This window comes from Eschrichtius robustus, chromosome 6 (assembly GCF_028021215.1).
Source record: "Eschrichtius robustus isolate mEscRob2 chromosome 6, mEscRob2.pri, whole genome shotgun sequence".
Taxonomy (NCBI): Eukaryota; Metazoa; Chordata; class Mammalia; order Artiodactyla; family Eschrichtiidae; genus Eschrichtius; species Eschrichtius robustus.
In genome coordinates this window covers 65,421,072-65,435,472 of record NC_090829.1, presented here as the reverse complement: position 1 = coordinate 65,435,472, position 14,401 = coordinate 65,421,072, and positions in this window count along the sequence as shown.

Below are 14,401 nucleotides of genomic sequence, written 5' to 3'. Positions count from 1 at the left end.
TAGTGTCTCAGAACTTGCTTTATCACGTGTCCCAGGGCCCTGTAGGAACATGTGCTGAATTGGCTGACCTAAAACAAGCTGCTGGAGCCGGACCAGGGAGTGTAGGGACAAACGCCAGACAGAGGTGTGAGCTGGGAGGGAGGCAACGGCCTTCCCAACATAGACCTGGGTGTAGTGGGCTGGCTTGGAGACATGCACTGGGGCCATTCGGATTTAAAAAGAGCCATTGGCTTTGGGGGTGTATTGTGTGCCACAATATGGAAGGAATTAATTACAGCAGCTTGTGGGTAGGTAGAGGCTGCTTCCTGGAAGGTTATGCTTGACTTAAGGCAATGTTGGAAGGAATTTAGGGATTTATCTGGCTGCTGAGCCAGTTCAGGAGTTTTCTAAGAGAAGGTAATTATTGCCTTCAGGAATGGAGGCTATTGTTGTTCCAGAGCTTAGAGCAGACCCTGGCTCATGATGGATGCTACTGGGTGTTCCCAGACTATCCTAAGTCCAAGGAGTCTGCAGCTGGCTCCACAGGGGAAAGAACTCACGGTGGGTTTCACCTAAGACTGGACCACATCCCAGCACTACTTCCCAGCTCTGAGACTGCCCTGAGATGGATCAGTAAATGGCTCACTGCTGAAATATCCTTTACACCGTGCAACATTAATATTTACATTCTTCTTTATTCTTTTGTGTCTTCTCCAAATTCTCTACCTTGAAAGTTATTTTAGATTCAGAAAATAATCTGAACTTTAAAAACCTGTTTTCAAATGAGAGAGACCCAACTCAGGTGCAGTGGTTTACCACTCATCCGATCATGGACAATGTCAAGAAAACTACCCTGTTTTCCTCCTTTCACAGATAACCATGCTCCTTACTCCCGCTACTGACAGAAAACTTGACATTGTTGCCGCGATCTCAGTATAGGGGTCCCGTCCTCACTCTGGGTCCAGGCTGTGGGTCAGGCCTCCATGACTGTCAGCAGCACCATCTGTCTCTAGAAGGCAGGATAAAAATCTCACTGCGCACTGAGTTTGGTGGCTCACGTCCAGAGCACCTGGGACTCAGTGATAGCAAAGTGCAGTCCCCTGGAGCTCATGTGTCTCTGGACCGAAACCCTTGCCAAAGCAGAGCTGCTGGAGATGGCTGTGCAGAGACAGCACAGGAAGACTCTCGGGGCAGTGCCAGCAGTGCCCCACGAAGGTGCCAGTGCTGCACTCTCAGCAAACTAGTAACGACAAGGCCCCAGTATCCGCGATGACTCTTTAATGAATGGCTATTCTGTGAGTTAAAGCCCTTATAGTCACAGGGTCAGCCATGCCAGTGGTCAGCATGCTTCCTTACTGGTTGATAAATAGCCTCTGCCAGCACCCGTCAAATGTCCCACAGCCCGCTGCCCCAGCTGCGTCGGGACCCCTTCCACAGTCTAGCTGGGGTCCTCCACACCCCAGCTCCTGTGCTAGGGCTAAGGTTCATTCTTGTTGCTGGCATGGGTCAGCTTTCCCAAAGTCCTGCTGGGCACCACCTTTGGCTTCCCCCGGTATCTGGAAGACCAATCTGTGCCTCGCTTACACCTGGTCTCAGGGAACCCCGGGTAGGTACCTCATGGGAGTTCCTTTGGTATTCACCAAACTGTTGACCCGTGAGTCAGCCTGCTGCAGCTCTTACCCCTGTACCTCTTCTGGCAAAAGTGGACCCAACCAGTTCCTCGTGCCCAGCTGATCCCTGAGGCTGCAGCTCCCCATCACCAGCCAATGTTCCCTGGAGTCCTCCTTAGAGAGCAGCCCATTGTGCAAACTGCAACCTCCGAGAGACCTGGGCAGAGAAAGGGAGAGTTTTCATTATTACCCTTGTGTGCATGGGACTTTTGCTAGTACAAGGAATGGAGACCCATTCACACTAGTTCAAGTAAAGAGGATTTATTATAAGGCTCCATGTTGAAGATTAAGGGGAGCCTCAAGGAAATCTGACTAGGGTTTTGCCTCCATAATTCTGGAGGTTCTGGATTCAAAGCAACTCTGGTTCCTGAGAAGCAATTGTCTAAAGACCTGCCCTCTAATTCAGGGGTTGCAAGCAGCAATACCTACATGTGCCAGGCAGGTAACATAAGCGTGAGGCTGGCCAGACAGCAGAGCAGGGTGTGGTGGGGCAGATGGGAAAACACATGGCCTGTGTAAAGAGGCAGCACCCCAGCTCCAGTGGATTGCCACCATGCAGACCCTGTGTTACAGAGCTTCTGGCTGGATGTTTCTTTAATTTTTAATTCTTTTCTGACTGGCTGGATTTTAATGTGAAATCTCCCAAATTTTAAAGATTGGTAACAGACTCACAAAAATGCAGACCATTATGTGGTCATATCCCATGAGAGTCTTATTCCATGACTCCCAGTTGCTCCTTTGCAATTGCTCTACTATTGACCTGACTTGTCCTCTACCAGCTGGCAAATTCTTTCTTTAGTTCCTATGCACGTTCCTAAGACAAGGAAACGAATTGGCCTGGATCTTTCTTTTGGGTCAGATCAGGCAAGGCCGTGACTGGTTGGTTGCCTTTAGGCCAGGTGCCTACTCCTGTCTAGTGCAATCAGCTGTGGCCAGCAGGCCTGAAGGGGTGGGGGGCAAAGTGTGCTCTCTCGATCAGCAGGACTGCCATTGGGTGGGCCTTGCAAACATGTCTAGTACCTGTATGCTATCTCAATCCCCAAAACAGCCTGTATCTGTCAGCGTTCTCCAGAAAAACAGAACATATATAAACAGAATATATACATGCATATACACGCATATCTCGGAGATAATGGGGGTTTCGTTCCAAACCACCTCAGTGAAGTGAATATGGCAATAAAGAGAGTCACGAGAACTTTTTTGGTTTCCCAGTACGTATAAAAGTTATCTTTACTGTTTACCCTATACTGTAGTATATCAAGTGTGTAATAGCATTATGTATAAAAAAATGTGCCTGCCTTAACTTTAAAACACTTTATTGCTAAGAAATGCTAACCATCATCTGAGCCTCCAGCAAATCGTAATCTTTTTGCAGTAGTAACAGGAAAGATCACTGACCACAGATCACCATAACAAATAAAATAATAATGAAAAATTTTGAAATATCGCAAGCATTACTGGAACGTGACACAGAGCTATGAAGTGAACAAATGCTGTTGGAAAAATGGCACTGATAGACTTGCCTGACACGGGGTTGCCACGAACCTTCAATTTGTAAAAAATGCAATATCTGTGAGGCACAATAAAGCAAAGTGCCATAAAACAAAGTATGTCTGTATATTCATATTCTATAAGTATATGCATATTCATATTATATAAATATATATTCATATTAGACAAGTGTATATATGAGTGTACACACACACACACACACACACACAGATTTATTTTGAGGAACTGGCTCATGCAATTGTGGGGACTGGCAAATCCAAAGTCCTAGGGTAGGTCAGCAGACTGAAAGCTGAGGCAGGACGTAATGTTGCCATCGAGTCTGAAATCCATCGAGCAGGCTGACACCTCAGGCAGGAGCCAGTGCTCAGCTTGGAGGTAGAATTTCTTTTGCGGGAAACCTCAGGTTTTGCTGTTAAGGCTTTCAGCTGATTGGATGAGGCCCACGCACATTACTGAGAATAACCTCTTTGACTTAATGTCAACTGATTATAGACACACACCACACCTATGAATTACCTTCACAGAGACCCCAAGGCTGGTGTTTGATTAGATAAATGGGTCCTAGAATCTAGCCAAGTTGGCACAAAAAACTAACCATCATATAGCCCTGTGAGGTAGATATTGCTTCTCTCATTTTACAGATGAAAAAACCAAGACTTAGAGAGATTAAGGTTGGAAGGGTGGTTTACTTAGCTTGGCTCTGAATGACTCCAAAGCCCACACCTAACTCCTGCATCTCCTGCCTCTCAGTTAGGTCTGAAGTCTGAAAAAGTCTTAGCTGGCTTTATGGACTTTCTGCTTTCCAAGAAGGGCTTTGGGGAAATGGTATCTCAGCTTCCTTCGTGGCAGTGTTTGCGTCTCCTTTTTTTTCTTCTTTTTTTCTTTTTCCTTGATTCCTTGCATTTCTCCTAGCCTCCATACCAGACTGGTAGAGTGGAGTCCTTGCCTGCTAGTAAAGCGATAAAGATGATTTAAACTGCTTTCTTCTTCTCTTGAAAAAGCTTTCTCCCCGTCAGTTAGAAGCAGCAGGAAGAACGAAACAAAACAAGTCAGCACTTCTAGCTTCTCAAGCTGCTTTTCAATAAGGAAAGCGGCAAAGAAAGCCCCAGAGGTAGGCATGAATTGTGCTGAAGAGGTTTCCTCCAGGACGGGGAGCTCATTTAACTATTTACTCAGCTTGCTGGAGCGCCTTCTCCAGCAAAAGCTTTTGAGGTAGAGTGGCCCTGAAGACGGGGGGTCTATAGTTTAGTGCTTTCTGTGCTAATAATGAGGTTGATAACGATGATGGTGCTTCCATATGCGTGCACATTGTGTTTTCTGGTTGAAAAGGCACGGACGCGTGCGGCGTGGGCACGCTGTTTCCCCTCCAGCACTTCTCCTGTCCCAGGTCCTGTCTGAATCCCCAGCAGGCTTGCCGAGAGGGATCTCAGGTGCCTTTGGGAGCTGGAGGACGGTACATTCTTTTTTTTTTTTTTAAAGTGCTTCTATAGCACCTTGTATTTTTTTTTAATTTAATTTAATTAATTAATTTATTTATTTATGGCTGTGTTGGGTCTTCGTTTCCGTGCGAGGGCCTTCCCCAGTTGTGGCAAGCGGGGGCCACTCTTCATCGCGGTGCGCGGGCCTCTCAGCGTCGCGGCCTTTCCTGCTGCGGGGCACAGGCTCCAGACGCGCAGGCTCAGCAATTGCGGCTCACGGGCCTAGTTGCTCCGCGGCATGTGGGATCTTCCCAGACCAGGGCTCGAACCCGTGTCCCCTGCATTGGCAGGCAGACTCTCAACCACTGCGCCACCAGGGAAGCCCAGGACGGTACATTCTTGATTCATAACAACTCGTAGAACGTAGGAGCCAGAGGATGCTCCACGCAACTCCCTGATTTTACAGACAAGACCCAGAGAGGTGACTGGCCAATGTGTGAGGACCAAGAGTGGGACCTCAGGGAAGGCTGGGCTGTCTTTTCCTGTAAACCTCTCTCGTCAGAGCTGCTTTGGGCTGACACAGAAGAATGTGCCCCCAGTCTCCCGGGGACAGGCAGCAAGCTCTATAAAAAGGATGATCTGTGTGTCGACTCTGCCTCCTGTTATCTTTGGCGTGGCTTTGGCAGGCCAGTCCTTAGCCCTTTGTGGAGCTCTGGGCAGTGTCTCCACAGAGGATCAGGAAAAGGGCGACACCAGCCCTGGAAGAGCAGGAAAGAGGGAAAGTTCCCGAGAGAGTGTACAGAAGGAGGTGAGCTAGAGACCGAGGAGAAGGCCTCAGAGGGAGAACTTGGGGGGCGAGAAAGCTGTCTTTCAGGACCCCTCCTGAACCAGCCGAACAGCACTTTTGACAGACTTTCCTTATTTGTCTATGAAGGGGATTTCAGATCATTCAAGATGGACTCATGTGGTTGCCAGGGCAACAGTGTTCCAGTCGTCACTGCCATGGAAACTCTCTCTGTGGCATATTATAAATATTTTCCTTTAAGAATGAGACGGGGAGTCGAGTGGGTGACAAGCTAGTTTCTGATGCTCACGGGCTGTGGCCAGAGCCTGCGATGCAAGGGAGGAAGGAGAGGACCAAATTAGCTCGGATTCTATACTGTTCACAGAACAGGCTGTTTTTAGTTGTTTGTTTTTAGATATAAGAGCCAAAAAAAAAAAAAAAAAAAAAAAAATTGGGGGGGAAGGGCAAAAATGTCAACGAAAATAGTCCATAGTTCTGAAGTGGAGAGAGGTAAGAATTTACCGTTTTCTCTTGCTTTTCTCAGGGATAGTCTGTACGACTAGCTCCTCGGACGAAGTGCTAAAGGCATATTGCAGACTTTCCAAGGCCTCCTCTTCCTCCTCAAACCTTTTCCAGTGGTCCAAGAGAGTCCAAGAGTGCCAGAGACTTCTGGGGCAGGGTAGTTCAGGTAGCGACCGAGAAGGAGGGACGTTTTTTGGCCTCGTGTACTATTTCAGAAGGTAGAGCCACAACAATCCTTCTTACGTTTGCTACCTTGGGCACGTTCCCACAGTCAGGAGGTACAGTGGCCACACCTTTGCTGCACTCAGCTTCCCCAGAATAAACACCTGTCACCTAGGAGGAGAGACAGCACCAGGTGACCTCCGGGTACCTTCCAGGGAGAGATTCTAGATTCCCTGGTTCCTGCTCTCAAGAGTCTGAATCTAAGAATCAACGGTTCTACATCCCAAGATGCCCTGATTTTATTATTCTAAGAGCCTGTTATCTTGAGTGCAAAGTGAGCCCGAGGGCAGCAGCTGTGGGCAGCTGGAGGAACTGGTCACTGCTGCTCTGGTCTCAGCATCATCCTTCCCAGGGCCCGGAACACTGATGTCAAGGCCTCTGCCTGGCACTCCTCCAGCTGGTCTCTGTTGTGGGAGTTTTGCGGGCTTAAATAACTCGTTTTCAGCAGCTTATGATGAAACAGCCTCACGGAAAGCACAGCCAGGCTGCAGCGGTGACGGGGGTCTGAAATTAGCCAACATCATCACTCTCCAAGTCTTGCTGACTGGCCTACGTTGAATTTCCATGGCCGGTGGAAGGAGACTAATGGTGGTTCTGTAATCAGAGAGCATCCGTGGAGGGGCCTGGGCCTGCAGCCCGCCCTTGCAGCTCCACTCCAGAGAAGGGCGGAGGGGACAGGGGGCTTTGCGTAGATGCTTATACCGCAGCAGGATGAAGTTGGCCTGGGAGACTGAGAAGGTTCAGAATTGTCATGCCAGCTTATCTCTGGCTCCCGAGGGCTGTGTCTGGAGCGCTGTCAATTGTGTGATCCTGGGCAGGGGCTTTAATCCCCTCAGGGCTGGTGTCCTGTTCTGCAGTGGGGGAATAGCACAATTGATGGAGCAGACTCTAACGAAATCAGAGAAATGATCCCAGGGTTAGAAATGGGGAAAATATACTCATTTAACAATTCTCAAAATGCCAAGGAACCCTCCTCATAGCAAGACAGACGGAGCATTCAAATATATAAAAGAAACACCACCTCCTTCATCACATAGTAAAATAAAGCAACATGTCTGCTCCAGGGCAGGGCTGGTTACGATTTTGTTTTCAGGAAATCATCCGGTAGCTTCATGGATGATGGATACTCGGCAAATTGTTTTGTTTTGCTTTGTTTTCTTCCTCACTGTGAAAACAGCTTCATTGCTGTTTGGGTTTATATAATTAATGCATGCTCTTTGGAATAATTTGAACAATGTGTAAAGTGGAAGAAAGAACTTAAAAAAAAATCACTGAAAATCCCACCACCCTGAGATGATCCCATTAACCATTTGTTGACAGTAGTTTGCATACGCATAAATGTTGTATATATGTATGTATCATTTGACATAAACGAGACTTTCGTGCATGCTATTTTTATTGGGGGAGATATTTTTTTAACTGCAGACTTTTGCTCTCTGACCTCCCTGCTCCCCTTCTGCATGTCTTCCCCAGCCCTCCACCACATCAACCCCCCTTCTCATTCCACGCAACCCACGATAACCACCTTGTGGGCCAGGCCCTGGGCCAGAGACCAGGAAGGCAGGGGAAAAATGTGAAAAAATACGCTTCTTGTACAGATCTAACTCCTCCTTTCATTGGTTTAGTCCCTGGTGTTTTGTTGTTTTTTTTATTTGTTTTCCTTTTGTTTGGATTTTAATTGTGGTTTTGGTTGGCCACTTGGAAAAATTCATTAAATATATGGTCATTATATCCCCATGGACTCTTGCTTCTATTTCTATCAGATAGATTCCAAGGAGAAGGGACTATTGGACGGAAGAACATGTGGATTTTTTATTTAAAAAGATAAAGCGAAGTTGATCTCCAAAAGGATTACTATTATAGTTCTACTTATAATGAAAGACAGCATTTGGGAGGAGCTCCTCCCAGAACATTCTCATAAGTAGTAGCTGTTTTTCTTTTCTTCAACTTTTTGCCATTCTGCTGGGGCTCCTGAGATACCTCATAATCTTTAACTATTGCATTTCTCTGATTTTTAGGGGTGCTAGGCTTATTTCTCTATGTTTATTGACCATTTTTTATTTCTGTAAGTTGTCTATTCCCAGCTTTTGCTTTTTCTTCTCTATAAGGTTGTGTTTTTTTTAACTCTTATTTTGAAATAATTTTACACTTACAGAAGATAGTCACCTGATATCACTGGGAACGTTAGCCTTGATTACTTGGCTAAGGTGGTGTCTACCAGGTTTCTCCACAGCAAGAGAAACTATCTTCCCCCAAGTTAAGGGTTTCTCTTGACTTTGGCTGAGCTACAGTGCCCAGTTCTCAAGTCAAATCTAAGTATTGCAGTTGACACATGAAAAATCCCTGCAAGTTGTAGGCCAAGGCCAGTCATGGACGGGAATGATCTTGCAAAGTCTGCGGACTTCTCTACTCACTATTGTAATAATTGCTGACACTTTTTGAGTGCTTACCACATGCCATAGGGAGCCTATGGTGTCTTGTTGTTGCTGTTGTTCATTGATTTCAAGTAAGTCTGTCTCAATCCTTAGCAGTGGTCTTTGTATCAATATTAATTTTTTAAATCAAAGTAACACATGTTCATGACTTGAAAGTCAAAAGGTACTAAAAGGCCCATAGTGAAAATACCAGTTCCTTATCCATTCTTTGCAACCCTCCCGTCCTCCAATCCTGCTCCCTAGAGGCAACTACCCACAACTCTTTTGCTAGTTCTTCTACAGTTGACTTCCAATTCTTCTCTAATTCTTAATCTATCAATTTTAGCCATTTCCTATCAACTTCCTACCATTGTAGGTAAAGACTTAGCTCTCGTATACCAACACTCCTTCTCATTTTTCCTCCCCTTCCTCCCAAACATAGTTACATCACAATATTTGGTTAAATTGATACTCATATTTTGTTATTTTGACTATGCAAATATTTTTCACTGTTGAGCCAAGTAATGAGTTAGATTATGCTTCCACCCTTGCATGGCCCTTGGATTTTCCTGAGGTTTGTAATTACTTTGTTTTACATTTGCCTGTTTTTCTACAATCCATTATTATTTCCCCAAATGTTCCATCATCCCTAACTTATTCCAATCAATTAAATTTTCCATGTGCTTAATCACATCAATTCCATTTATTTCTTCTTTCCTAGAGACTCCCCTGTTCTGTGATTGGTCCTTTCTCATAGCACCATGTTCTTATTTTATGATGCAATATCATTTCTTATGCTCCCAGTATTGTCTGTTTTCCTCAATCACCTTTTGTTTTCTGAAGATTTTGTCTCTCTCAGTTGGAAGCATTCCTCAACATGTCATATCTTTGGCTATCTATTCATTTTAAGAGGGAGGCACTGAAAACTACTAGAAAGCTCCAGGGTATGTGGATAAAGCCTATCAACTGACTGGCGTTTCTTTAGGATTTTCAAACACTGAGCCACAATTTTCAGAGACATGGATGCAAATATCAGTTTTCTGGCTATGTGGAATGAGGAAGGGATCTGGGAACCCAACACACCATATGCAGACTTTCACACAATGACTCTTGTTTCCAACCAGAGTCTCATCCTTTTTTCTCAGCAGAGCCTCCAAATCCTTAGCCTCTCAGAAGTCTGTGGTTCTACTTAATGCCAGAGTTTTCTATGACAGACCCTTACGTTATAATTTGTTCCTCTCTGCTTAAGTCAGTGACCACTATTTCATCTGCTTTCCATCCTCCAAAAATTCACTTAAATGTCATGTCTGCTGTTACTCTCCTGTTCCCTATGTTCTTGTGTCCATTTTTACTCCTTTGTTATCATTTTGGCAAAATTTTGGTAAGGCAAAGAAATGAACGCCTGTGGCCAATTGGTGTTTGAAGACTGAAATTCATCACGTGAGTACTGAAAACATTGAGCCTCAAAAACAAAAGCAATTAGGGACTTGATTTCTTTCTCCAAGGAAGCTCCTTGCCACCTACACCAATTTGTCTACTTACTTCTCGGGAAATAATTTTTCTAGACCAAAAGCTGTGAGTGGGTAGACTTTAGCAACTAAAAGACATATCCTGCTATATTGACAAGTGGAGGGGATTGGGAGGGGAGCGGGGGTAGAAAATGAAATGCTGCAAGGCATTGTAAGAAAGGGAGCCAAGGAAGCAATGAGAGATTACATAGACAGGAGATGAGAGGAACAAAGAGTTCAGTGCCACTTTATTCCTGAAATCTCTCCTACTTTCCGTTCTTAACATCACTGTCTTAACTTACACTTATATTGTCTTATACCTGGACCGTTACAATGGTCTCGCAACAGGTACTCCTCCTTTCACTCTTGGCTCCCATAAATCCATCGTCCATATGGTTATGTCACTATCTTGTTTAAAATCCTTTATTGGCTCTCATTGCCCTCAGGATGAGGGCCAAGTCACTCCCATGACATACAAGGCCTTCTTTTACTTGGCCCCTGTTTGCCTCTCCAGCCTCATCTTTCTCTGCTTCTTGCCATGAACTCCCTGTAGTTTTTCCTTATGCAATTCTGCTCATGTTTTCCCTTCAACCTGGGATTCTTCTTGCCTGGTTAATGCCTGGTCTTTCTCTAAGATGCTCAGACATCATTCACTCCCCACAGGAAGTCCCACCGCCACTTCTGCAGCTGTGTTAGGTGCTCCTCATTGGGCTTTTGTCAAAACCAGTGCCTCTATATCCACACTTGTTGTGTGCATGCATTTAAATTACTATCTGTTTACTATGTGCTCCCTAATCTGGGGTTCTCAGGGGAAGAAAACTGCATCTTGGTCTCTGAATTTCTATCACTTAACAAAGTACCTTGCCCATAATAGGCACGGTATTGAAAAAATGAATCAATGAATGACTGAGCAAGTGAAAGAATGAATTTAGGAAGGAATCATCTGGATGGGGTACCTAAAAAAGTTTCAACTAAGGGGCTGGTCTAGAGGTGGAGTTCAGCCCCAACCTGGGTCAGTGCTTATAGAGTCAGCTCTGAAGGACCTTGCTGAATAAATAAAATAAGATGTGATGTCATATCTTAATCCAGAATAAACTTCTGATGGGTCAAAGACTTAATTTAAAAAGAGAGAAAGAGCCATAAAAGTACTAGAAGAAAGCATGTGAGAATTTTGTATGTTAGAGTGGAGAATGTTTTTTCTAACGATGAAATAATATCTAGAAAACTTAAAGTTCTGAGGTTTCAGCTATATATTTTTTGCAACTGCATGAAAAAAATGCCATGAACCAAGTCAAACGACTAGCTGCAAAAACTATTTCTAACGTGTATAAGAAAGAGCTGTTTTCCTTATTACATGTAAAGAGTCACTACAATGAGAAGACTTACGATCCAACAGAAAAATGAGCAAAGGCCACAGAGAGTTCACATAAAAGGAAATACAAAGGGCATTTAGATGATTTGAAAAGTGCTCAACTTTATTTACAATAAGAAAAATATAGACTAAATATTTGGAAATTCCATCTTCACTTAGATTGTCAAAGATCAAACTGGTTTGGCAAGGGTGGGGTGAAACAGGCATTCTTATACATTGTTGGTAGGGAAATAAATTAATACATCTTTTTAAAAGGACAATTTGCAGTATCTGTTAAAAGTGAAATCATGCATGCTTTTGATCTGGCATTTGCACCTCTAGGTGCACCTTATATCTAGGAGTATAAATTTAGATATACCAGGATACCTATTGCGTTAATTAACAAATATTGAGTGCATGTTATGTGAAAAGCACTAAGTGCTAGAGATTATAATGGTGAGCAAAACAGACAAGGCTGGGCTTCCCTGGTGGCGCAGTGGTTGGGAGTCTGCCTGCCAGTGCGGGGGACACGGGTTCGAGCCCTGGTCTGGGAGGATCCCACATGCCGCGGAGCAACTAGGCCCGTGAGCCACAACTACTGAGCCTGCGCGTCTGGAGCCTGTGCTCCGCAACAAGAGAGGCCGCGACAGTGAGAGGCCCGCGCACCGCGATGAAGAGTGGCCCCCGCTCTCCGCAACTAGAGAAAGCCCTCGCACAGAAACGAAGACCCAACACAGCCATAAATAAATAAATAAATAAATAAATAAATAAATAAATTCAAATAACCTTTAAAAAAAAAAAACAAAACAGACAAGGCTTCTGCTCTCAGGAAACTTGCAATCCACTGGGACACAGAGACACCAGATAAATAGTTGTGTTACCTAGGTGAGGGCTATGAGAGTCTATGAGAATATACCTAAAAGGAAACTGACAGGAATCCTGGGAGGCTTCCTTATATAAGAGATATTGTGAGCTGCATTCAGAGGTTTCAAGTTTGGGAGAGACAAAGCAAACAACCACAACCAAATTGTCAATTGTATTGGTTTGACATAACACAAGGGCTTTAAGTAACGCACATTCTTGTTGTCTACCCTTTTTGACCTTTTGTACATTGTCAAAAATTAATGTAATTTAAAGAAGGAAGGAGACACAGCATTTTTGATCTTCAATTTCATTGTCTGTAAAATGGGAATAATAACACCCTGCAGGGTTATTGTGAGGGTTAAATAAAATAATGAGTGGGTCCCTACCAAGAAGGAGCAGTGCAAAAAACTGACTTGCTTATTCAAACCATTTGAGGCAAGATAACTAATGAAGAATTAAGAACTCATCCTGCTCGTAGACAAAACCACATTTAAACCATTCCATACTGGGGAAGACTTTTCATTCTTTTAAGATCTCAAGAAGAAAACACACAACATTTTTAAATAAACCCATCCAGGTTTAAATAGTAAACTAATTTTCAGTGTGTTCAAATAATAGGATTTTAGAGCTAAAGGCCTAGAGCCCAGGGAGCAAATCCAGGGATGTGCTTGGGGTGCACCCATTGGTGAAGGGTGGCCTTCTTTCTCTAGTATCGTCCATCCTCAGAGTTAACTGAGATCCTCTGCCTGAGATTTTTTCCTTTGTTAAGAATATCTAGTCACTGTTCCTGTGACCCTCATGCCTAGGCTTTGGTGGGGGCTGGAGGCTAGAAGAAGATCAATATCATACATGCACCCTGCCCTCAAAGGCTTTAAAATTACACAAACACACACACACACACACACAAACCTATAATGCAAAAGAATCTGAAAAAGAATATCTACATATATAAGTATAACAGACTCACTTTGCTGTACACCTGAAACTAACACAACATTGTAAATCAACTATACTTCAATAAAAAGTAAAAGTAAAAAAGTAAAATTATGGGTACAAGATACAGGCAAGGGGACAATTAAGAATCAGTTCAGCATGGTGGGTAATAAAGTGCTTTCTTATGTGGCATAGAAAATCTTTGAATAAAAGTCACCCTTTGGCCTTCTCTACACAGAAAGGTAATGCTTCACTGTAATTTCAGGTGTTACTTGGTTTCTGACATCAAGGTCGGCTATTTCTCTGAAACATCCTCAGATAAATTTCTCAAATGTCAGGCCACATCACAGAGGACCTCAGAGCAAGCTCTGGGCTTTTCTTAGGGCAAGATACAGTGTCTAGAACACAGCAAGTTCTTAATCACTGTTTTATGGTTTGTGATTGGATGGATTTGATGCCTTTTAGAATTTGACTTCCTCAGTAGTAACTGATGTCTATTTTCTATTTATAATATAGTTCCTAAATATTTCCCAGTCGAAATTACACTGCCTGGGCATGAGGGTCACAGGAACAGTGACTAGATATTCTCAACAAAGGAAAAAATCTCGGGCAGAGGATCTCAGTTAACTCTGAGGATGGCCGATACTGGAGAAAGAAGGCCACCGTTCACCAAAGGGTGCACCCCAAGCACATCCCACAAAGCTTCCAATTCACAATCTCTTCCTTGGATGACAGGAGAGGAGGATGGGAGGAAAGTGGGGAGAGCTGCTCTGGGGCTGTAGGTGAGAGTGCCAGGTCCTTGGTGGTCATTTGTCTCCTTGGTTCATGCCTATGGTAGAAAATCCTGCTTCATGTGCACATTGGAATCACCTGGCAAACCTTTGAAAAATATTGATTCCTAGGTCTCCAGGATCAGTTAAACCAAAAAATCTCCTGGTGTAAGGCCCGAGCAACAACATTTTTTAAAGCTCCCAAGTAATTGTAATGCTCAGCCTGGGTTGAGAACCACTGGCCTTGACCTTCACTTTCCATTCACTCATTACAGCAAATATTTATTGAGTGTCTACTACATACCAGGCATTCTTTCAGGGGTGCTGGGGACTGAGCCCTGAACTAAGCAGACAAAAATACCAGCCTTCATGAAACTTGTCTTTTCATGCTGCACCCACAGGTGCTTGGGGCACATCACAGGCTTTAGAAACAAGTGGACCCCCTTCTAACCCA